This window comes from Triturus cristatus, chromosome 8 (genome assembly GCF_964204655.1).
Source record: "Triturus cristatus chromosome 8, aTriCri1.1, whole genome shotgun sequence".
Lineage (NCBI taxonomy): Eukaryota > Metazoa > Chordata > Amphibia > Caudata > Salamandridae > Triturus > Triturus cristatus.
In genome coordinates, this window is record NC_140591.1 from 198,904,270 (window position 1) to 198,930,467 (window position 26,198).

A 26,198-nucleotide genomic window follows, 5' to 3' on the forward strand; every position below is an offset into this window, starting at 1 on the left:
CCATGCAATCTTGTCTATATTGGCCATACTACACAAATGGTGAAACAACAAATAATTCAACACAAAAGCTGTATCCATTGCAAGGTCATGAGTGCCCCCCTGGTTGCCCATTACATGGACAAACAACACAATGATTTGGATATGACGTGTCAGGTTATAGACCAACCTACACTTCCGATCAGAGGTGTCAATCAACAACTACTGCTCAACAGATGTGAAAGTAAATGGATAACACAATGCAACTCTGTTAACCAGGTTTTGAACACTATTGACGAATGGAACAATACTATACAGCTGTAATCTTTCACAATATGCGTTCCCTTGACTACACACACCCCTCCTGACTCTGGGCAATAACTCCACCCTGACTTCTAGTCAGCTCCTCCCAAATCTCAGGTACGGTTAGTCATTAAGTATCATGGTCCCACATGCTCATTCTCTGCTCATGGACCACCATAGATACTTTATATTACCGTATAACACCACAAAGTATTTCATGTCTTGACTATTTGTAATAATTCGCTTATTACTCACTGCCACAACTACTTATTTCCCATACACATGAAGCACTGTAATCTAAAATTAATTAATGTATATACACATCTAAGTTCCGAATTTAACACTCACCACCATTATTGTTTATTTCTGATATATATAAAGTGTTACAAGTTATTCAATATGCAAGAATTTATATGCACATCTTAGTGCAAGGCTTTTTGCTTTATTATTGTTCAATTCATCCTCTATTGCGGACTCCTCGACTCCGCTTTTCCTTCTCCTTCAACCCTGGTTAGCAGCACATGGTGACCTTTTTGACAGCCCCTTGCCTCCTTGCATGGCTCACATTCCTCACCCGGCCCCTCCCTTCCCTGTGCTCATGCAGTCGCTCCCAATGCTATGACGTCTACCCCCGTGACACAGGTACTCGATTGCTAAGCGCTCCTCACTTGTGCTCCGACCTGTTCAGTAGCCGATCTGTCCTGATGGCTCCCAGAGGATTGGGGCCCGACCTCAGATTTGTGCCATAAACCTACAGAACCCCAGAGGATCCTGCCTTGACCTCTATTGATCATATTTCAGCCATTCGGTAAGTGACATATTGCCCGACTTCGCACTTAACCGAAATCCTCCATTCAATTCTCAGTTCCTCCCTAATCTGCATCCTCCCCTCCCCTTCACTTTACAGCTTTTGCCTCACCTGGGCTACAATTAAAATGGGTAAGCCTTGCTTCTTTACCACTGGATGCCAATTTTTCATGCAGGTTCACTTGCCCGTCCCCCTCACCTACCCCACTCCACTCTACGCAACTCCACTGTACTCCAATCTACGCACTCCAAACTACTCCACTCCAATACACTCTACTCTACTCCACTCTACGAGACTCCACTCTACGAGACTCCACTCTAGGACACTCCACTCCATGGCACTCTACACTACACTACACTACACTACTCCACTCTATGCCCCCTGCTCTACTTAACTCTGCTCTACTCTACGCCACGCCACTATACTCCACAACACTCCATGACACTCTACGACACTGCACTATATGACACTGCACTGTACAACACTCCACTCTACAATACTCCACTCTTCACCACTCCACTCTATCATACTCCACTCTACACCACTGTACTCCATACCACCCTACTTTATAACACTCCACTCCACTCCACTGTGCTCTATGACACTCCACTCTATTATACATCACACCACTCTATACTCCAAAACACTCCACTCTACAACATTCCACTCAACTCCATAACACTCTATTCTACCACACTCCGCTCTACCATATTCCACTATACCACCCTCCACTCTATGAAACTCCACTCCACTCTACCACACTCCACCACCCTCCACTTCACTCCATGCCACTCCGTGACACTGCGCTGATCCACTCTCTCACACTCTGCTCCAGTCTACAACATTCCACTGTTGAACACTCCACTCCACACCACTCTCCTCTATGCCACTAACTTTTAGCTAGTTGTACAGCAGCCACACCAGTGTATATCATGGCTAAAACACATTGGCAAAAACAATAGCTCTTGCATAGGCTAAACGTATACGCTTTGCCAATGATTGTTTACTTCAAGGAGATGCAGTGCTCCTTAGAGTCCACAATGCTATTTACCAATAGATTCCTGGTGGCTTCCATTTATTCCATTGCTTCCTTGCAACACTTGGCACCGCAGAGACGGCAGTATAGTTCAATTGTCGTTTTCTTGTTCTTCACTCTCCTTCCATGCAACACCGAGCTTGCTTCAGCACTCCACAGTGCATTTCTCCACAGTGCCTCTTCTTTCACACCATTATTAAAATAGTGCTGCCTTCCCATTGTTGAATCAAACCTGGTATAAAGGCCACCACAAAGAGGGGGTAGAAGGGTTACTAAGCCGTGATTCCCCTGTTGCCAGGGCCCTTCTCTTATGAAGCAATTTGTATTTATAGATATTTTAGATTGAAAACAAGTCTGTCATCTTAATTAATAAGTCTGTTTAAATATTTCTACTACTATAGGGCACCAGATGCCATAATGTATCTTTTCCTTGAGTACATTTTTTAAATTTATAGCAAATAGGTGATTAGGTCCCCTGGCACAGCAGTAAGAAGTTTTCGACAGACCTTGTATTAAGCTTTTTGCCCAGGCTTTGCAAAAACTTCTCAGAAGCCTGCCTGGTTTTAGAAGGGCCTTGGCATGATTATGTCCAAGTTACAGTCAATTTTTGGGAGAATATCCATGACATTTAGAAGGAAGTGTGGAGGGTAATAGCTTAAGTGCCAGCCACACTCTAATGGTACATATAAAATTATGGAACACGCTGCATGCCACAAAATAAATATTTTAGCACTTAAATGTTGGGTGCTCCCATTAATAATTTTTACCCAACTTTTCAGTCACTATTCTGTTCAGTTCAAGCTGTGACTCTCCGGTTTCTCCCAAGAGACTCATAGATCTCTGCAGTGGGATTACAATCCACTGAGCTATTTTACAGGAAAAAGGTAATGCTATCTATAGAAATAAATGATTTCACGCATGGCCTAGGGGCTTCTTGTAGGAAATTGTGTTACTGGTTGGTGGCGGGTGAAACTTACTCAAGCAGCAACCACAATCCTTGTCCGGGTAAAGTCACATGCAAACCCAAAATGTAACCTGTAATCAACCCTCTAGTACAGTGGTACAGAGCAGTCAAGCTTAACACAGAGGCAATCTGCAAAGTATTCTGAAGCACTTCAAACAGTAATAAATTGAAAAGACAACACAAGAAATTAGAAAGATAGAGTAGATCTTAATGAATAAACCAAGACCAAGTTAACAAAAATTCAATCGGCATAACCAGAGATATGCATTTTTAAAGATTATATTTAATGAATTTAGCGCCAACAAGTACACAACGCCAACTGTGGCCATCTGGTCACGCCGGACTGGGTCAAATTCACAAGTTTAGGCCGACCATGATGAAGCCCCGACTGGCTGGAGTGACCCACTTAGGCCCACTGAACAAGAGCACCTTTAATCCAGCGTGTGGAGTATTGCAAGGGACTGGATTAAGGATGCGTTGCGCAACTGAGATGATGCAAGATCCAGGTCTGAGATGCATTGTGCAGCATCGGTTAGGAGGAGATGCAGGGCTATGATGCAAGGACCTGCATTGTCGTTGAGGTGGTCATCAGCGAGTGGGCTTGCGATGTGAAGTCCTGTGTTGAGGATGCATCCAGTGAGGCTGCAGGCTGCGAGAGCACTGCAAAGTCCTTCTGTCGGGAGAGTCCTCGCAGCAGAGGCAATGCGTTGGTTCATCTAGGGGTATGCGCTGGATCTGTTGTATCCAGAGATGGGCTGGTGGAGCACCTTCATGCCTACTTCCAAGGGTCCAGGACTGGGGTGCACCATTTGGCAGGTTAGGACTCACAGTTGCAGATTCCAGGTGCTGATTACAAGAGACTAGCCCTTAAAGTCACTCTGGTGGTCCTGTGTACAGGTTGCAGGTCCAGTCCTTCTCACCCAGGCAAAAGGGCAGCAGGGCAGCTGAGAAGGGCAACAGTGCTTCAGAGCAGCAGACCAGCCAAGTGGCAGTGCTTTCAGCAGCACATCAGTTCTTTTTACTAGCTGAGTCTTCCATACGTCCAGAAGTCTACTGAAGGGTTGGTGTCTGAGGTCTAATATTTATAGCAGGTGCCTCATTTGAAGTGGGAGAAACGTCTAGAGGATTTCCTTTTAAGTATTCAGGTTTCCTGTCTCCCTTGCCCTGGCTTTAGACTAACTTCAGGGGGTATGACATCTTCTGTGTGAAGTCAGAACACAGCCTATCAAGTGTAAGTTGAGCTGTGCCCAACTCCGCCCCCCTATCCTGCCAGTGATGGCCCAACCAGGATCTCCTAAGCTTTCGAGTGTGTGATGAATGTAGGAAAGGCAAACTACCAACTGCACCTAGTCATTTGACGCAGAGACACGCTGAAAGCACTAAATGGTTAGAAAGGAAATTGCCAACTTTATTAAAGTAGCATTTTCAAAATTGTAATTTAAAATCTAACTTTACCACAAAAGAGCATTCCTCATTACAATTGCAAAGACACTAAAAATGAGTTGTTCACCTGTTCCCATTTAGAAGTTATCCTTGTTAAATGTAATAAGGTAACTCCAATGTTATCCAATGGGGGAGCTAGGCCTTGCAATAGTGACAAACAAATGTAATAGTTTTTCACTATCAGGACATATAAAACTTTAGAGTACATGTCCTACTTTTTAAATACATTGCATTCTGCCCTGTGAGATGTTTAGGGCCTACCACTAGGGGTATCTTACATGTATTAAAAAGAAAGGTTTAAGCCTGGCAAAAGATTGACTTTGCCAGTTCAAAATGGCAGTTTTAAACTGCACATACTGGCAGCAATTGCAGGCCTGAGTAAGGTTTTCAAAGCCACTTAAGTGGTTGGCACAACAAGTACAGCAGGCCCACTAGCCACATTTAATTTCCAGGCCCTGGCTACATATAGGACCACTTTTCTAGGGACTTATAAGTAAAGTAAGAATGCTAATTGGGGGATAAGCGAATGTTACCATGTTTTAAAGAGTGAGCAGAAGCACGTTAGCACTGGTTAGTGGTTGTATACTGCAGAGTCCTAAGGCAACAAACATGAGATCAGAAAAATATGGAGGAGTAAGGCAAAGAGTCTGGGGGACGACCACCATAAAATTGACACGTCTAACACCACTCATCAATGGTGCACATGCCCTCAATTTGGGGAAAGGACTGAAGTAATATTTCAGTGTAAGGCTTCATTTTAATGAGTCTGTGTCTATGGGTTCTCTTGCAGCCAAGTAGAGACAGACCTAAGGCTGTGGCGGAGACAGCTCCTGACCCCCCTGCTCGCCTCTGGTGGCCTCTGCTCCCGCCCTACAGGAGACCGGCGCCTGCGCTACATCACTGCACAGATAACACACACTACCCGATCACTGCTGCCAAGCTTCGAAGCTGCACGAACACCACCTGGCTGGGCATGCCGGCGGGAAAACATAGCCACCCCGCCACACTTTGCCCTTCTCCCCCGGGCGCAGTAGGGCGCCATGCGCGCCGAACAAATACATGTGGGCGTCACAGCTTTGGGCTCCTAACCAGCCTGGGGGCTCCTCCCTCCCCCCCCACCCGCCTGCTGCTTTCTGCGCGCAGTGTACTGCTGTGCCCCATTGGACAGCTGCCAACCCCTCCCGCTACAGCACACCATGATCTCCCCCCCTCTCCCCTTGACCTCACCTGCATTTGCAATTTCAGCCCCTACTCCCCCTAACGCCGTATACGCGTGGGGGACGGTTTGTTTCCTGGTCATGTTCCCTGACCAGATTCCTATCTTACAGCGGGTACCAGTGGACGGGCGCGCCGTCCGATCTCCCCGGAGCGATACCCTACTAGGCATACACCGCTCTCTGGCAGCAGAGATGCGATGACACAAGCACCCCATCGCGGATGGGTGTGTTCGGAGCTCTCAGTGAGATCTTGACCAGGACTCATTGGGGTGAATACTGGACATAGACCCTGGGGGTGCAGCGCAGGGGGGACAGACGAGCGCCTCACAACCCGCGCATAGACCCTAACTGTGCAGCTGTAGGCTGCACTCGCCGACTTTAAGCGATAGTTTTCATGTCACAGTGAGCTATACCGACACATTACTGACGTGCTCCGGCCAGCATTGCACACACGACGCTGACACTGCGCTGCCCGGGGACCCCCTCGGTCAAGAGCCACCACGACACATAGGGCGCTTCCCAACGGGGGCCTGGGTGACGACCACACTGGCCGCAATGCGGGCTGGAGTGCCGCGTCCTCTCCATTGCTGACACTAAGCATACAGAACCACACAATCCAAACAAGGAGGAAAAAATAAAAACGCAAACCATGGACCTGTACTTTCTCAAGGCACTCGCCTGACGACTGTAACAATTCTAGTGTGTATAACGCCGCCGGCTGAATGGCTGTGTTCTAATGTCTGGAACTAACTGCTTACTGTCTCCTTGATTAGCAGCCATGGTTGGCGAATGTGTACTGTAAGATAACGCAGCTGTGCATAATAAAGGTCTTCCAAAAAAAAAAACACAAAATAAAAAAATAAATGAGTCTGTGTCTATGGCTAAATGATCTCTGCAGCCGTCCAACCACCCAGTAAGCTGAGACATGGGCAGTAAAGAGCAGCATGTTCTCAGATTGGTGCTGTGAGCCAAGTGTGTTGTAAGTGCCATTTTTAAATATGACAATATGGACAACATTGTCCATAAATTGCCTTATGACACCTGGTATATTTTCTTTAATTGATGGCTGACCATTCACACTGTCTTTCACCTCGTTCTTTTATTTTGTTTCATTATTTGCATTTGTAAATCTACAGAATGATATTAAATACCTGCAAATATGTTATTGTATTACCCTATTTCCAGCCTCATAGTGCATTCCGACCATGCAACAAACCAAACAAACACAAACATTGCTATCCCATTCTCTGTTTATCCTTGAGGACAGGTTATATTATGGTGAAGAATGTGCACTCAGGAAAATATACAACTTGCTTTTTACATGGGTGCATGACAACGGGAATGTGTTGGCTCCGAGTAACGTATCCAACTGGAGCGCTGCTCTCATAATTGAAACTAGCATGTACAATTATATTCTGTTCGCATGTGTTACAGTGCAGATTCTAGTTCTGTCAGTCTCTCCTGTGTTTTGACCCTGTGGCCTATCAGTGTGTCCTTGGTAAATCAGGACTGTATTGCTCTAACACTTCAGCACCAATGTGTTGATCAAAAAGAAGTATATGGTGGCATAAAACTAGTGATTTGAAATCCAGTGACTCGTAATAAGTTCACCAAATTTCCAAGGTTTTTGAGGCAACCAAACCCACGTCCTACCAACAGGCATTTTCAGCCTAATGAACAAACTATAATGTTGACTAAACAGGGGCCATATTACATGCAGTCCGCAGCGAGCACAACAGGCACCTGCGTCCTGGGGCACTTTGGTATTACAAAAGGGGTTGTAGGTGCTTGTACCCAAGGACGTCATTTCGGGTAGTCAGGGGTTGCAGCTGTGACCTATAGCTTGATCTCTGCTACTCATGGCACTTCCTTTGTGTCCCCTGGTCTCAGGGAAGGCAACCATTTTGCCTACTCTAAGGCCAGGATTCGCTAAGGAGGTGCCAGGAGTAGCAGGGAGCAAGATAGAGGTCACTGCTGCGACCCCTGACAACTCCCAAATGACGTCCATGCTTCTACCATCCCTTCTATAATGCACAACAGCACTACAAGTGCACTGGCGGTATATAAAGTGGGCATGAATCTATTGCCTTTGAGTCTGCACCGTATTACAGACGTGGGTGCAGAGGCAAATAAACCATTCAAAAGGCCCATTGGGTGCACCATTCACTAATGTGCTGTTCCCAGTGGAGGTTCTTGCACATGGAATAGCGCATTCATTGTTCTAGGGTGCACCATGCCTATCTGTGCCCTGCGCACCCAGCTAAAGGTGTGCCACAACACAGATCAAGAAAAGTTCCCCTATATCTAACATTAGCCCAGATGTGCACACTTTTGGGGGACTATTTGTGGGTTACAAGTAAGTCTATAAGAGACATAAGTAATTTAGGGGCACCAGCAGCACTACATTCTACCCCAATTTAGGGTGCCCACTGTTCTCCAGCCCCTTAGGTACTTAATTTTATGAATCAACTTTATATTCAAAAATAACATGAAAAAGAGTTTAAAGTAGAACTTGATAGCTCAACAGACGTCAGCATCTCGCTGCACCTTTCCTTAACTCTAGGCTTTTTATTATGTTCCTGCTTTAACCTACACATTAGCTATTTAGAGCCAATTGAAGTGTGTACTTAGAGCAGAAGGAGCTCTTTTTGTTGTTTCTGGTCGACCCATGTGGACTGACTTGCAACAGTGCAAACCCTTGTTGCATATGAATACACTCTAAACTGAAAACAAAAGACACAGATCTGATATGTTGCCCTTGGTTTCCTAAAAAGCCATCGCAAAAAAGGAAGCAGAAAGTTAAATATGGACATTAATCCTATTAAAGTATGTCTATTGCTCTATAGCAAGTGATTGCCAGATCCCCGAGTTCAGTTTGTCTTTCAAATTAGCTCCATTCAGACCCAACAGGCTATGATTGATTTTACTTGTACTCAGTGCTTAAATTGTTAAAGAAAACATGCCTGGGATTGCATTTTGCTCTTCCACTACGAGCACATCTGCACACAAGCTAGTTCCTTCAGTATAAGTCTTTTTGTTTTTACTTTATAATTACTTTAGTGTTGCCTTTCTGTTAGCCTTATGTGATAGGAGGATGATCCCTTCTACTGCCAATACTGTTGTAAATTCCTGTTGGAGTGTACTGCTTTCCTGACTGCTGCTTTTTGACACCATACAGACTGTGTCAAGTTAAAAGTGTTCTGTATTAAGTGATCCACATTTTATGTTTTTCTTTCTCTCTTTCTTTCTTTTCTTCTTTCTTTCTGTGCTTCTTTCTTTCTTTCTTTCCTTCTTTCTTGCTTTCTCTCTTTCAATCTTTACTTTTCTTTCCATCTTACCTTTCTTCTTCTCTTCTTTACTTCTTTCATCCTTCCTTTCTTTCTTTCTTTCTTTCTTTCTTTCTTTCTTTCTTTCTTTCTTTCTTTCTTTCTTTCTTTCTTTCTTTCTTTCTTTCTTTCTTTCTTTCTTTCTTTCTTCAGCCCACTTCAGCCAATGGCTGACTTCACTACGACTTACAGCATGTTGCCCTTTCACAAGGAACACATCCACACACAAAATAGTTCTCTTCAGTGCCAGGGATTACAATGGTAATATGTTTTTTTATACCCCAAAAACTTTTTGCCTGTAGCAAATGAATTTATTTTTAGTTGACGAAGGCACAGCATATTCCCAAATGATAAAGTTCTGCAAAAAACAAATTTCAAAACAAAATAAGAAGTTGTAGAAGGCTTGTGGCCAACTCAATATATATTGTCTTTCCCAATGCTAGTTCTAATATGTTTTATGCATTTTAAACTTCGTCTCTTGCTTTGGAACTCTACACACTAGCAGACAGTGCCACCTAAGGCCCTCACATTTTATATTTTTCAAAAGCATTAAACCTGCCCTCTTGCTAGAAAGTCTCTCCACCCTCCTTCAATGTTACACAAAAGAGTTGAGGTGAGCATGTTGCAATTATTTTTCATACCCTTTAAAACTGGCCCCCTGCTGACATCTCTTGCTTCCACATGTTATCATAGTTTTCAATGTTCTAAATTGGCCAATCTCTCCTGAATGTAACTATGGATGTGTGGAGAACTAGTGGAGAGCATTCAGAGCAGTGAAATGTGCACGACAAAAGCAGGGTCAGGCACACCTTATATGTTCAGCCACACCCAAAATCCACCAAAGCAAATATTATCTTTTGATCGTAGTATAGTATCTTTACAGAGAAAGAATATAGCACATTACAATGCTATGTATTACATCGTGTGCTTTTACAAGGTGGTCATTACAACGACTGTGTTGTTACTACGCAATAATTTACATCGCAAGTCATTAGAACGACTTGCTATAGGGGGCGCGCTGGACTTAGGAATAGTATTATTTACTATTTGTACTCCAGTTTGTGCTGCAGTAGGGAAAGTGTTAGAATTCATTTCCAATACCTTAGTGCCCCCTACAGCAAGTCTTTCAAATGAATTGCAATGTAAATGTATCGTGTACTAACATCGCGGTCATTGTAACGACCTTGTAGTAATCGTACTGCGATGTAATGACAGCGTTGTAATCGCTGTTTCCCCAGAGAAATTATGTACACTTTGTTTCAGTAATGATTAATTGTGCCTCTTCAAATAGGAGTCTGGCCACTCACACACACTTTTCATAACATTTCACAATTCTATAAAACTGTTACCTTGTTGTGACCCTACACAATGGACTAGAGTGCATTTGTATTTCTCCAAAACATCGGAACCATCACTTCTAAAAATAACGATTTCCAATTAGTAGTTCTAAAAATAGCTACTTTGCAAAACAAACACTCCCCAAAGTTTTCCCAAAATATATTGAAGTGAGTGTACGGGTGAACGGGTCTAAGGGATTAAGAATTTGGGGTAAAGGGTTGAATGTATAGCTTATAATTGTTGAGAATATGCGGATTGGAGTATAGGATTAGATTACAGGGTTTAGGGGTCAAGGGAGCGGAGATAGGGATTAGGGTTAAGGATACAATGGTTTTGGGGTATATGACCAAAGTTTTAGAGTATATTGTTGAGGGTTTGTGGTACAGGGATAAGGTTTGGGAGCTAGGGCCTAAATATATAGGTACAGGGCTAGCAGTTTAAGGGTTAAATGTATGGTGTTACGGTTAGGGGTTAATGGTATTGGTTTTGTTGTTTGCACTAAAGGTTTAAGGATTCGGGGTATAGCCCTTAAGGGTATATGGTAAATGGAAGACAGTATAGGGTAAGTGTTATGAGTCATGTGTCTGGGTATTCAGACTAAAGATTCAGTGTTGGGGTTAAGGAACTATCAGTTAAAGGGCTAAGGATATAGGATTAATCTGTATGATTGATTATGTTTAGTGTCATAGTTACACATTTGGTTATTTAGGGTGTGTTGATAAGTGTACCTTTATTTGTAGTCAATTTCATGAGAAACAATGTTGAACTATTGCTTTTCCCACTAATACCGAACTCGATTAATTTTCATGAAACACACTTCAATTTTAAAGTGATACATTTGGAAGTGTTAAAATGAACGGATGCAATTTGTCAGCAAAAAAATCACATGAAAAAGTTACGAGCAAAGTCCCACGTTTGCAATGTAATGTTAACACATGTTGGCCTAGCTGTATATGGAGCTTTCTACATTTTATTCTTGATTCTTTAAAGAATGTGCATATGCAGTAGTTGCTCAGCCACTTCTTAAAACTTTAATGTTTATACATACATGCTTGCATTATTCAGTGTGCACCGTCTTCTAGTTTGGATTAGAACTGCTGGTGGATAGAGAAGACTGCTCTCTACAGGCCTGTTATACAAGGTAATCTTGAGGGATTTAGACACAAATTTACAGGATGGGTGGGCAAGATCTAACATGTACGACAACTTCAGAGAGCGTGAATAATATATAACGTTCAATGAAACTCTGGTCAGACGTTTTGTTGTTTTATGTATTTTGCATTTTGTACTATGAATAATTTTCCAGAACGTTAGAATGATTTAATTAATTGTGGAATACACAACGTTATTGGTGGTTTCCCTCATACTAAATGTTGCCAAAAGCACCTTGTGAACCTAAAACTCAAATTAATATATATATAAATGTGATAGCCATATGTTTGCTATTTAAAATGTAATTACAAAAGACATAACAATCATATATCATTTAATTAGAAAGAGACAGCTGCATCCTAGCAGGCAGATGTACCCAGATGTTTTCTTTTTTTTTAGATTTACTCCATAGGAAACAAAAGTATTTTTATTTGCACAAAAAACAAGGAATTGTTTCTTCTGAGTTAATATAACCTGAAGGCATTGTTTACACCCCGTCAGTTGAATATTAAAAATGAAAAAAATATTAAGAATAGAAAGAATAAGTTATGGCCAACCTGCCCCGGCACTGAACACCTGTTTTCTGCTGATCATGAAGAAAAATATCTCCATTCACAGTGCATGTGAGACCATGGCTGAGGTGGGATGATCCATTGTCCATGATGTGTGCTGCGGTGTATGGAAGCAAAATGTGAATGACAGTACAGCAGACCAATAGATGAAGAGGTCTGACCTAAAACCTCTATATGCATGTGTATAAGTATGTTGTATTTCTTAGTTTGTATTAATTTTAATGTACATGATGCTGACAAAATAGTTGAATCTGTGCCTAAACCAGACCAAAAAAGCAACACTTGTGCAAATAATGATTGTTTGTGCAACCACACTCACCAATGTTTTGTTTTCCACTTCAGCTCCTGACGGGTAAAGCCGGTGATACTCTACCCTTTGATTCAGTAAGTAATGTGCTTACACTTCTTATAAACACATTTTGTAATATTTTCTGTAGAGGTTTGCAAGAATATCACTGTACAATCCACCGCGTGTAATCCATGATCTAGCACATTGATCAGAGAAGGTCTGCTGGATAGGTAAAAGAAGCCTCAGTTCGATTCTTTACAACCCTTTTGTAGTAAGTGATTTTGAAAAACAAATGAAGGACCCGGGTATTAGGATAAAAGACTTGTCTGAAATACTGCAACAAATCGCTAGCATAAACAAATTAGAAACAACCATGAATTCTATATTGCACAAAATAGAACCAACATGCCCATTGATTCCCATGATTTAAATTTAACTGGTGCCAACAGTGTTGAGAAATACATTTAAAGTCTTAGAATTTTAAAACAAATACAAAGGACTGTGACCTCTTTGCAGTTTTACCAATCGAGATCCTAATAGAGAGTTGTACGTTTTCTGGCTGATTCCCAAACACATGTAAGTGTGTAACATATGTCATAGATGTGATGGTAATCAACCCCCCAGTCTCATAATTTGAGTTTTAGGTAATAAAGAATGGCAAGATGTGAGTGGGATTTTATGTTTTTTAGTCTCAAATCGAGGAAAACAATATCACAACCATGTACATTGATCCTTCCATCACATGAAATCAATGTCGTCCATAAACTAGACAATCCAAGAAAGAGCCTCTGTCTGTCAATAAGACAAATGTTGCCGCGTGCATGTTATAGGTATGGAGACACCTCTTGATGAAATGATATAGAGCATCTTGCAAGATGTCACTGAGGATTTTGGGCCAAATTACCACTGAAAATCTTTTGCATGAGAACCTTTTAACCTGAGAAGAAATTCCCATTTGTACTTATAAACATTTCAACAACTGTAGAACATTCATTTCTGATTTAGAAAATATGACTAAGGAATTGTGCTGCTCTTTTCGATGTGGCTACAGTGATGAGTTTACAATGTTGGATTGTAGCCAAACATTTCTACTGCTATTGTAAGAAACACAATGTGCAGGATATGTAGACTCTGGCTAAAACAATACGGTAATTGCAATGGAAATAATACGTGCTCTAGTATAATTTAATGTTTGCAGATGCTCTGCTCTGTTTATTTAACATATCTAAACGTGTACTTAAATCTTAGAAAGTAAATTATCATCACTTTCACATGCACACGGATTTCCTAATGTTCTTTTAGAGACTTTCAGCTGATTGTTTACTTCTTTGATCACGGTAAGTTCTGCAATATATTTATTTTATGAAAATGCTTTTAAAGAATAAAGGTTAAGCTGTTGCTTGAAGCAAGTTTTTTCCTATGATTCTTCCAACTTTCATCAGGAAGAAGTCTGAGTGGGAGTATAGCAATTAACTTTGATTACCATCCAGCTAATATCTTTGTGGGAGACCATTTTGTCCATTGAATTTACAATATGCAAATGTGAAACCTATAGCATTGTGATCATTACTAATGAAAATGTGCCATGTTATATGGGAAGATGAATAATAAAGAGCAATATAAAAAAAACAACATAAAGTAACTACAACCAGAGAGACTAAGGGGAAGGAGTGCAGTACAGATAAGCTGACACTTTGAGCTTTAGATACAGGTGTTACTTCAGTGTCACTTGCCTGCATGGTGCTCTGTATAAAGAGAGACAAAATGATCATAAGTCAACAAGTAGTTTGGGTTGCTTCACCAGATACGGAAATGGCACATGGGTTTTTATTAATGAAAATCCTGCATTTATGTTTCATATAACAAAGTTTAGTATGGCATTAGAGTGCAATTTTTATCCAAAGCAGTTACTTATACTGGTCGGTTGTCTGTAACCAAAAATGGTCGAACAAATTAAGACATTGTTTTAATACATTTAAAATTTCTCTTTCAAAAGAATGCTTGTTAGCAGGAACTTGTGTGGTGGGGTTGACTGCAGCTTTTTATAATGCATAGAAAATAAAGGATACATAATTGTACAGAGTGATTTGTGGTAATTCACTGTCAGCCTTTGCACTCGGGGCATGTTTCTGTGAATTATAGGGAGGCATAACCACAAGTGTTTGTGAATACTAAATAACTAAGGGCCAGATGTACAAGGGTTCTGAATAGCGATTACCAAAAATCCAATTGTTATTGAATTTCAATTTGAAAACCAATATTCTTAGTGTATCAAGGTGACTGTTCTTCTATTAGTGATTCCACATGATTCACATTCACAATTTAGCAATTTCCTAATAGTGAGTTAGCTAATAGCAAATCGGTATTTAGGAGTCTCAAATTGCGAAAGCCGTGTTAGGGAGCAGCTTGATGAGCTTACATTGAGGAAATCTATATCCATACACTTTTCAGTGTTGTTGAACAGAGAAAAACGGAGTGTGTGTTAGGAGATGTTAGGCCTGGCTTTTTTTGCGGGTTTATCCCCAGACTTTTTTATTTTGGGCCTCCTGTTTTTGATCCCGTTTTTGTTGGTTTTATGACTGTGGGCACTTTACCACTGCTGATCAGTGCTAAAGTGCATATGCTCTCTGTGTAAATTGTTACTATGGATTAGTATTTCCATAATTGGCTTATTTGATTTAATACCAAGGCCCTACTGCAGTCCACTGTGTGTGCCGAGGGCCTATAAATCAAATGCTACTAGTGGGTTTGCAGCACTGATTGTACCACCCACACAAGCAGCCTTGCAAAAGCTTCTCAGACCTGCCACTGCAGAGTCCGCACGCAGTCTCCAGTGACATGTCGACCTGGTAAGTGCACCCACTTGCCAGGCCCTAACCTTCCCTTTTCTTACATGTGAGTCACCCCTAAGGTAGGCCCAAGGTACCCCTGTCGGCAGGGTGCAGTGCATGTGAAAGGTAGGACATGTCCTGATGTGTGTGACATGTCCTGATAGTGAACTACAGTGGATTTCGTTTTTCACTATTGAAAGGCTATCTGTCCCATAGGATGGAATGGGAGTTTATTTAGAACATCTTATAAATATAACTTCCCATTGAGACAAGATGGGAAGGTGAATTGTAGAATGCCTGAACTCAGGGTATAAAGATGTATCTTTTAGTAAGGATGAATTTCACATTTTGGGGCGGATTCCGATTCCGGCCGCAAAACGAACTGACCAACACGGACCCGGACCGAATATCGACCAAAACGGATCAGCGCCGTATGACCCGTACAGTACGATGCAACGCGAGTGAATTACAATCGACACGTACGGAATACAAGCCGTACGACCGAGCTGTAGGGAAAATAGTGATCCGGCCGGAAAACCAACGCAATTTTCACCGACCGACACAAACCCGACCGACCCGTACCCGCGATGTCCGATCCATGCAGTACGATGCAATGCGTGTAAAACCAGACCGACTCGCACGGAGACCAAGCCGCACGACCGACACGCACAGACAACCGGGCACACAAGCAATAGAGACCACCGTGACCGACGCGTACCAAACACAGAAGATAGGCAGCGTGAACGAGGTGGAGAAGCCCGCACGAGACAACAGCAGCGTCCGTTTCCGTCACATGAACGTCTCCATCATGCTTACAAAACCCAAAAGGAAAAAAGACAAAAAAAGGACCAAACAAGCAATGACAAAGCCAATAAATACCAAAGAAAAAAACATGGGACAAAGACACACCCACAACTCCAACTATATAAAGGACTACAATCACTACCATCATCCCTTGCAAACAGGAGATACAGCCAGCAGCAAACACCATCACCCAGCAACCACAGACACACTCACAACTCACCCATCACACAACTCACACACCATCAGCACCTCATACAAAAGCACACACACATACACCCAGCAAAACCAACACCAAACCACCCTCACTTGCACCCTCACACACACATCCCTCACCACCACCACCCATCACCATGCCCCCAAAGAAGAATCCAAAGTTCACAGATAGTGAGTTAGAAGTGCTTGTAGACGAGGTCATCAGAGTAGAGCTACATTTGTTTGGTACATTGGTCCAAAGGACCCCCATATGACAGAAAACCAAGATGTGGATGAGGATTGTGGACAAGGTGAATGCTCAAGCACCAGCAAGGCGCACAAAGGACGATATCCAGAACAGGTGGTATGATGTGCGCAGGAGGGTCAAGAAACTCATCGAAAAAGATCACGCCCTGAGTCAGTGCACCGGCGGTGGCCCTCCTGCCAAACCAGTCTATTTCAGGACCTGGGCGGAGAAGGTGCGGGACATCCTACCACCAGAGAGTGTCCATGGCCTAACAGACATCCCAGAGCCTGGTGAGTACACAAACAACATACCCAAGATTGTGAGGCAAGGGGACAGTGAAACCATGCACCGTAAGCAAAGCTACACTAACCAATAGATAATCATCCCAAGATGTGTATGCCAGTCAGACAAACACAATACCTGCCATCTCATAGTGACAGGGAACTGTGTCATGACATGCACCAACCTACAAACAAATAGAGCAAGCCAGTGGCACAAGGCGAAATAGACCCTGCCAGACAGTTTGCCACCACAAACACACCACCTCACAGTGCAGCTGACTGTCAGGAAGGAATAGTGGGGATGCAAGTGAAGTGAGTGTATCCAAAAGCATGATGGGATCTGTAGTCACAGATAATGGTCCCCATATCATAACAATATCAAACTCTGTCCGTGACAAGCTGGGAAAAAGCAGTGTACAGGCAGGCATCTGTTTGAAAAGTAGAAAATGTCATGTTTGTGAACCATCGATGCATGTAGAAACATAACTCACATTGTGTGTCTCTTCCAAACACAGGTGGTGCTGGGCACCCAGCACCAAATGATGAGGATACCCAGTCCCAGACTTTGGCGAACACTGAGCTCTGTGGTCTGACTCTCTCTCTGTCCTCTTCGGATGACGACGACCAACCTGGCCCCTCCGGTGTGAGCCATCATGCAGCACCATCAGCATCAAAAACTGCACCCCCTGTACCCACGCCTCCAGCATCTGGACACCGACAGGGCACCCCCGCCAACATGGACAGATCAAGGCCAATCAACACAGCACAGGGACACAGGACCCCCCGGAAGCTACAGCAACACCACCCAAGGGGTCCCAGTGTCACCTGTGCGTCCTGCCACTGGTCCTACCCATGTGGATAGGGGTGCTGGGAGGGGTGGGAAGCACAGGGGGCACCTTGCAGAGGGGTCTGGACTGCATGATGACCCCCACCTGGCATGCACCTTAGATGCGTACCAGGATAGCACCGGAGGATTTGGCCAGGTAGTGGGGATCCTCAAGGACATGCAACACGAGCAGGTCGCCCACCATGCCCGCATGGAGGCCAAGTGGGATGACATTACTGCGTTGCATCGGGACATACTCCAATGCCTCCGCCAGATCAACACCAACCTGTCCACAGCTCCCTGTGTGGCCACAACATCTGTCGCAACACCATCTGCCAGCGCCACAGGGAGGGAGGAGGACTCTGGCGGAGAGTCCCCTGCACCGCAGAGGCATGCATATGAGGATCCCCCCCCCCCCCCGGAAGAAGAGGGGTCGTCCGAAGTAGGACATGTGAGAGGCAGATGACCCAGCACATCCTCCAGGGCCTCTAAACCTGTTCTGGACAATGTCCTTTGTGACCTTTGTCACCTTGTCCAATCGCACACAACTCGCCCACATGACATGGAGGGTTCATGTTGGGCTAATGTAGCAGATGACTGTGGACTTTACTCTGGACATTTCATTTACCAGCAATTCCAACTCTAATGTGAACTTTGGATTCCCAAACCAGTGTACAGCACCTACCATCCTGTGCACTTCCCTCACACATGTTTGAAAATAAACTCACCAGTACACCATACTTGCCTCTGTTGTGATTCCAAATTGTCATGTTCAGGGAGATGTTGATCTGCTACACAACACAGTGCATGCAAATACTGCAACAATGTGACCAAAGTAAGGTGAGTCATGGTGATGTGACACATGTGAGTGAGACGCACCACTATGGCAACACAACACATGCTCACCATGGCCATGTTACTCATCACACACAATGATGTTGACCTGAAACACATTGGAATGCACAGACACAACACCAACCCCAGTCAGTGGTAACAAGTCCACTCAGATGTGTGAAGACAGACAACGCACATAAGAAAGCGTAGCACAGGTTCATTACACATCAGCAACACGTTTATTCCACAATAGTTGCCCTTACCTCCTGACTGCCGGGTGACGCCCTGTGGGACTGACGGTCTTTGTTGGGCTTCGCTCCGCACTGCTTCGGTGGACTACCAGCCAGCTGTCTGACCGGCCGGGCTTGGCTCCGCCGGTCCTAGACTACGTTACCCAGGATCCCCTTGGCCCAGGTGACTGCTACAGAGCGCGCCAGAAGGCACATAAAGCCCCGTCCGGTCCCTCGTCCCGCGAGGACGCGCGCGGGACGCGCCGGGCTAAGCCCGGGCAAAGGGCGGGCTGTCGTGTGGCCGTCAGGGGGCCGGTAGAGGCCAGGCCGGGCATCCCCCCCCAACATTTCGCCCACATCATGAAGGTACTGTGACCCCACTACTATCGTTGTGGCTCCAGCGGCGAACAAGTAGTGACAGCTCTAAATTACAACAGGACAAAGAACTTATTAGCAAAAGTGCCGAAAGTATATTTAGCAGTCTATTTTGCTACCCTCTTGCATTATAATTTAATGTCTAAAAGAAAGTCTATGGAGGGTGGCGGGGGCAGTTCAAATAAAAAGGGGAAAAAGATTAAGAAAGTTAATCATGCAGCTAGCAATTGTGTATTGGAAAGGTTTGAAACAATAGTAAATGATTGCCAAGAGATGCTGGAGGAATCCAGGGTACCACCAGATGCAGCATTAGCATTAGCGGGTGAACCCATAGGTAGCAGCCAAAATTATAAGATCCCAACAATGTTTAGAAGTCTTAAACAAGTAACTTCCAAAGCCATTTCCCGTACTAATCCAATTGGGCAGTCTGAGCTCTGTACGGAAGTAAATCTGAATCCCTCGAAAACATTACCCGCCACTGAAATCCATTCGTCTATAGGTTCAGTTACCCCCGAACTTCTATGTTCAAATAGATTCGCGATTCTGGAGGGTCTAGACGAGGAGGCATTATCACCTGCATCCTTGGAATGTGGAAAAAATAGTTTGGTTGATAATAAAGCAGTACAGACATACAATATGCAGGGAGAGATTCTTGAACGGAAAATTGACCAATTATTAAAAGAGGTAGAATCCTTGAAAAAAATAGTGGTGGAACCAAACAAGAGGGTTCCATTAACATCTATGCCCATTGACCTGTTATGTCATCCTGCAAACGCAACACCACTAGCCCCCTTGATAGCAGTCCAGCATAATTTATCGTTAACACCATATGGGGGGACCCATTCAGTTTGTAATAGGAATGAGCCAACACAAAAGTTACTGGCTTCTGCCAGTGGTAGTAGAGGTCTATACACTGACATTTTCAAAAGCTCAAAAATCTCAAAAGATCACCCTAATATTCTCAACACTTTAAATTCTGCTGGTCCTCCGAGATTAAGTTATCAGGAGGTCCATGCTTATTCCCAAGCCAATACCGCATCCAATACAACCCCTGGCCGCCCACTGTATAATGCAGAAACAGTTTACATGGTTAAAGTTCCTAAACTTTCCAATACCCAAGGCCATGAAAATGGAGAATCCTTAAAGAATAAAGCCATACACTGGATAAGGCACGTCAGAGGATGTAGGTCAATAATACGAGAAGATATTATTAGAGCAAGAAGACTCTCGTTCCATACCAGCCAATTTGATTGTATTGAGCTCCTATTTACTAACACCAAATTAGCTGAGAATCTGTTGGTTTTGGAATTCCGTACATCCTCACCAGATTATTCTTCCATACAGATCAGGCGCTCACCGCTCTGGCCTTTTCCAGGGCGGGAGCCTCAGGGCAGAGTAGGGACCCAGAGAGAAGAGTCAAACCTAAACAGGGTGGATTGACTGGGTCAAGAATTGCCACAGGAACGCACTAGAGATATAGGCTTAACCCATTCTGACTCTATCAAAGCGCCTATGTCAACCCCTCCTGAGTCTTTATCCCTTCTAGAGTCTTTAGTTCCTCGAGAGATATCTCCAACTAACTGCCCTAATTCCTTGGAAGACCTTGGGTATCAGGCGAGCACAAATTCCCCTCCTTCTCCAGCAACTTTAAATATTGTCTCTTGGAATATTGCAGGGCTCCCGAAATTTTTTTTAATTCCAGAATGGCAGGAATTTATTGGTACCTTTGATGTCTGCCTATTCCAGGAAACATGGAGCTTAACCCCCCTTTACAAAACAGGCTACGCCACCTATTACAAACCAGCTATAAACCTAGGGAAGGGCCGACCATCAGGGGGGCTACTAGTGTGGGTTAATATAACACACAATTGGACAGTGAAAGCACACACTGGTGGCTCCCCTGATCTTTTACATCTAACTATTAAAGGTCCATCGGGGGACCAACCCTAGAGCTATTTAACATCTATGCCAGAGGGACTGTGGGTGGACAGACATCCCAGACAGTATCTGACCTGGAATGTGAAATATCCCATATTGACCCCCATTCTAACATCATTGTATGCGGGGATCTTAACTGCACATTCGAACCCCTATGTTCTGAAGATCTAATGGGAACCACAGAGGAAGATCTCAGATTGGGCATTCCGCCTCTCGAGTTGCCTCCCATTAAGAAATGGTCGCAAAGGGCAATTCAAATGAATGCTCTTATTCAGGAATTCAATTTGAGAGCAGTGAATGGCAGGTCTAGATCTGATATGGGTGGAGCATACACATATAATAGGTTAACTACCCCGTCCCGTATTGATTATATTCTTATTGATATTCACTTCTGGGGGAACGTTGTGGATATGATCGTGAAAAACACTATGGACAGCGACCATAATCCACTCTGTTTGCAAATTAATGATGTCTGGTCGACCCCGGAGTGTGAGATCAACAAACAACCCCCGATGTCAACTAAAGAGGTAATGCTGGCAGGTTGTAATAGATGCCTTAAATGGCATGGGGTTTCACGACATGAGAGCAAGCTGGAAAGTATTAGGGAAATACTGGTGGGGAAAAATGAGGAGCTTGCTGAGGTTCAAAACAAAGTGGGAGACCTTCAATTTGTATCCTCACTCTACCGAGATACTAGAAGAAAGATAGGAAAATTCTTTACTCTAGAAGGGAAACTACCCTGCAAAGGGGCCCCAATGAAAGGATTGAATCTATGGTATTCCAAAGCCTGTAGAGAAAAACGTGTGGCATTATCAAAAGCTTTAAAGAAACAAGATAGTAGTATCATTAAAAGAGCAAGACAGGAATACACTAGATCCTTGCTAGTCGCTAAACGGGAATGGGAGGAAATATATTGGCAGGAGCTTAAAGAGGCATCACTGAAAAGAGATTCCACTTTATTCTGGGACCTCTTAAATAGAGCAAAGAGGGGAAAAACGGAAACCATCCCCAATCATATAACAGAGCGGCAATGGCAAGACCATTTCTCTGTTATATACGCGGGAGAGGATGCCTCCCCAGCCTCTGAGCAAGAGCACAATTTGACCCCTGCCGTAATCTTTCCACCCAATGTTATTTTTGATATCCAGGAAGTGACTTTGGCAATAAAAAGTATTGCACCGGGCAAAGCGGCGGGCCCAGACGGCCTTCCAGGTGATTTGCTTTTGCATGATCCATCACCCTGGGCATCGTTTATTTCCGCCATAATTAATGCTATAGCTAGGGGTTCCACAGTACCAGAGTCCTGGAAAGACGCAGTAGTGATTCCAATATATAAAAAGGACAACAAAGAGGACACTGCCAACTACAGACCTATTAGTCTAATAGATGTGATCCAGAAGGTGGTTGGCAGGGTCCTTCTCATGAGATTGAAGCTGTGGATTGAGAACATAAATATTTTATCCCATCTTCAAGCAGGTTTTAGACAAAAGGTAGGCACAATGGATCAAGTTTTTAGATTTTATATGAATTATTGGAAAGTGGTAGTTTTAGGAAAAGGCACTTTATATTTGGCTTTTATAGATCTTAAGTCTGCGTTTGACCTGATCCCGCGCCAAAGGCTATGGCAGGTTTTATCTGAATTAGGTGTTCCCCCAGAGATTCTCGCTTTTTTAATGCTTTTACATGAGGATAATCACGCCAAGATTAGATGGGGTGTTCAAGGACAGCTCACAGAAGGTGTCACGGTGAACAGGGGGGTCCGCCAGGGCTGTGTATTAGCCCCCACCCTGTTTTCTTTATATATTAATGGGGTGGTGGATCTTCTTAGAGAGGACCCAGCTGATGCTCCAGCCCTGGCTGGTGAAACAATCCCTACCCTCCTGTTCGCCGATGACACTCTTCTGATCTCAAAATCCCCAGGTGGCCTGCAAAAGATCTTAAATAGGTTTAGCACTTTTTGTAGGTCTTATGGCTTGATTATAAATACTGAGAAAACCAAATTAATGGTAATTAACCCTACAAGACGGTTTAGAAATGTTTTTACTTTGGATGGCAACCCGCTAGATATTGTGGACTCCTTTGATTATTTGGGTGTCCGGATTGCGAAGGGGATGAAGTGGAGCTCTCACTTAACTAAGATGCTCTTATGCCACAAGAGGGCTTCTGGTGCCATCATTAGAGAACAACGTCTCTCTACGAGTAGACCAGTGGCCCCGGCCCTTGTGGTATATGAGGCAAAAGCACTATCTTGCTCAATGTATGGAGCTGAAATTTGGGGCTATGAAAACATCCCTGAGCTAGTTAAGTCTGAGAATAAGTTTATGAGGGACCTTATCTCACTTCCCACATCAACCCCATTAAAACCATTGTTCTATGATTTGGGTAGACATTCTATCCAAGACATCGTACGACTTCGCCCTTTACTATTCTGGGCAAGAGTACGAAGGACACTGGAGCTCACTAAGTATGCTGCAGCCCTAAGTGAACTTACATTAGCTGATACTGGGAACAAGATAAAATGGATCACTAATGTAAGACAATTGTTGAGAGAAATAGGATATGCAGACTGTTGGGAATCCCAGTTGCCTCCCCCAAAATTGGATCTTAAGAAGGCCTATTGGAGATGGGTCAAAGAGAGAGAGTTAAGGAATCCTAATGTGGGGAAGCTGACTGAGTCTTATTTTGAGCACAAGACACTTTGTAAATTGGAACCATACCTTGATTTTATCCAGATTCCACTAGATAGGTCATTGTATATAAGATTCAGACTAGGAACCTTACCACTTAACTCCGTTACGGCTGGTTGGAAGGGTCACATACACACATTAACTGGTTGCCCAAGTTGTGCATCCCCGAAGGAGTCTATTCCCCACTTTCTCTTTGCCTGTCATACGTATGGAAGAGCGAGATCCAAGTGGTTGAGACCAATTTGTAGAATCCTGGGCTCTAGAGATTATGCAACTGTGTTACGTATTTTAAAAACAGATACATCATCTCTTTTTGTGGTATGTGGACTGGCAAAGTACCTGGGATGTGCTTGGCTGTTGAGGGGAAAAAAACTCGCCACACTTGTGCACTGAAATGTTGTCGAGGCTCGGCTGCACAACCCTTTTTATCCTTCTTCTTCCAATCTTCTTACAATGAATTTCCTGTTTTTATTGTATATAGTATGTTATTATATCATGTGATGTAGTGTAATTTAGCCATAATAATTATAGTTGATCCTTTTTAAACTTTTATTGTATGTTGTGCTTTTATGATATTTTTATCGAATAACGCTATACCTACCTACCTACAATAGTTGCACGGTAATTCTACGTAACTTTGGACACACACTCACAATGTCTTGGAGAATGGAAGTCCAGGGATGTGTGGTACATCAGTTGATGGGAGTTGTCAACTTCCACACTGGTGTTGGCTTCTGGGTGTTGGGGGTCAGTGTTGACCAAACAACAGGCAAAGTACCCTGGGAAGGACAGACACAAGACACAGTCAAAAGCACAGACGAACATGAGAGAACTGCAATACACATGCACAATACATGTTGCAAGACACCTACACAAAAACTAGTTAGCAGTACTACCCTATTGTGGAGTACACACCACCTGAAGGGACACATCACTGCACGCATCCAGTCAAGTGGCACACAGACACACTCAGACAGCAAAAGAGCTGCCACAACACATTCCAGGCTACCTCCATACATTCACATAACAACCCTTGAAACTCACATTCAGGTGAAGAAGTTGTTGATGAGCTGTGAGCGGACGTCACCCTCATCCTCATCATCACTGGCATCTTGGCCCAGGCCGAGATCCTCCACAGGTGCCGGAGGTTGGTCATCGTCATCCTGAATGAGAGGCACCTCCTTCCGCACTGCCATGTTGTGTAGCATGCAGCATACACAGATTATTTTGCACACCTTTGCAGGCTCATATGGGAGGGCCCCTCCGGTCTTGTCCAGGCAGTGAAAGCGGCTTTTCAGAAGGCCGAATGTCCGCTCAATCACCCTCCTGCTCCGACCATGTGCCTCATTGTAGCACAGCTCAGCTGGTGTCACAGGGTTCCTGAGGGGTGTCAGCAACCACGCATGTTGGGGTATCCAGAGTCACCTACACACACAAAAATGAACAAGTAGCTAAGTTTTGTAGGAGTGCGGAATACAACATTGACAAACACACACAATGAGAAACAGTCAGTACACACCGACAAGCCAGGCATGCTGAGCTGGCATCTGTGACATCAGCGTTGCAATGCGACTACTCCGTGCACACACATGTGTGATCGGCATGTCAGCAAGACATACCACCAGAGCATTGATGGAGTGGTAGTGCTTCCTGTTACGGTATGCCTGCTCATGTGCCTGTGGTGGTATCAGGGCCACATGTGTCCCATCAATAGATCCGATGACGTTCGGCATCCTCCCCAGTGTATAAAAGCCATCATTTATTTCAGGGAGTTCCGCTGGGCTCAGGAACTTGATTTACAGGTCTAGGAAATGCAACATCCCCTCCAAGACATCGCGTAGCACCCGACTAAACATTGTTTGCGACATCCCACCAGCAGTAGCCACAGTGTACTGGAAGGTACCAGTAGCAAAGAAGTGCAGGGCTGCCATCACCTTCACCTCTGGGGTCAGTGCTGTAGGGTATATCTGGCCAGGTAGCAGATGTGGCGCCAACTGCTCCGCCAACTCCTCAATCAGTGACCTGGTGAAGCGGTACAGTCTGATGCAGTCGTGTTACTGCATGGTTGCAAGGTCTGGGAACAGTGGATGGACAGCTGGTGCCCTGCAGTACAGAGATGCACAAAGGAAGATTGTCAGTTCATCCACCCATGTGGCCATGACCAGGATCAATATCACATGCTAGATCATGACATTACACAATGTACTGAGGTGTGTGCTGTTGGGCATGGACACATATGTCACCTACATGACCACCACCTCACATCTCAGTTCCACATGTCCACATGAGTCCCATGTAGTGCAATGGCCAATCATCTGGCTGTGTCACCCAACCTATGTACTGCTGCAACGTTCCAAACACACACCACAGTGACAAGTGAGGCCTGATGTCTCCCAGGCATCACAGATCTTTGCAATGCAGAAACCCAGGGTCCCTGTATTGCCACATTGACACAGCAATGGACATGGCGTAGCACGTACACACCACAAGGCAAGCGTAAGTCCCACAGGTAGTGGCCACTGTTGTTCC

General features: G+C 44.0%; 1 protein-coding gene across 5 annotated transcripts in view; it reads left to right on the forward strand.

Moving 5' to 3' along the window:
- Nucleotides 1–26,198, forward strand: part of LOC146801829 (potassium voltage-gated channel subfamily E member 1-like) — a 266,708-nt gene that overhangs the window by 163,597 nt on the left and 76,913 nt on the right. For 2 of the 5 annotated variants that reach the window (XM_085621338.1, XM_085621341.1), the window contains exons 3-4: nt 11,477–11,552; nt 12,478–12,519. The gene's annotated coding sequence lies outside the window, so the exon portion shown is untranslated. Of the gene's footprint in view, nt 1–11,476; nt 11,553–12,477; nt 12,520–13,734; nt 13,762–26,198 lie in introns of those variants that run through there. The other 3 variants (XM_085621339.1, XM_085621342.1, XM_085621343.1) reach the window with 2 other exon arrangements.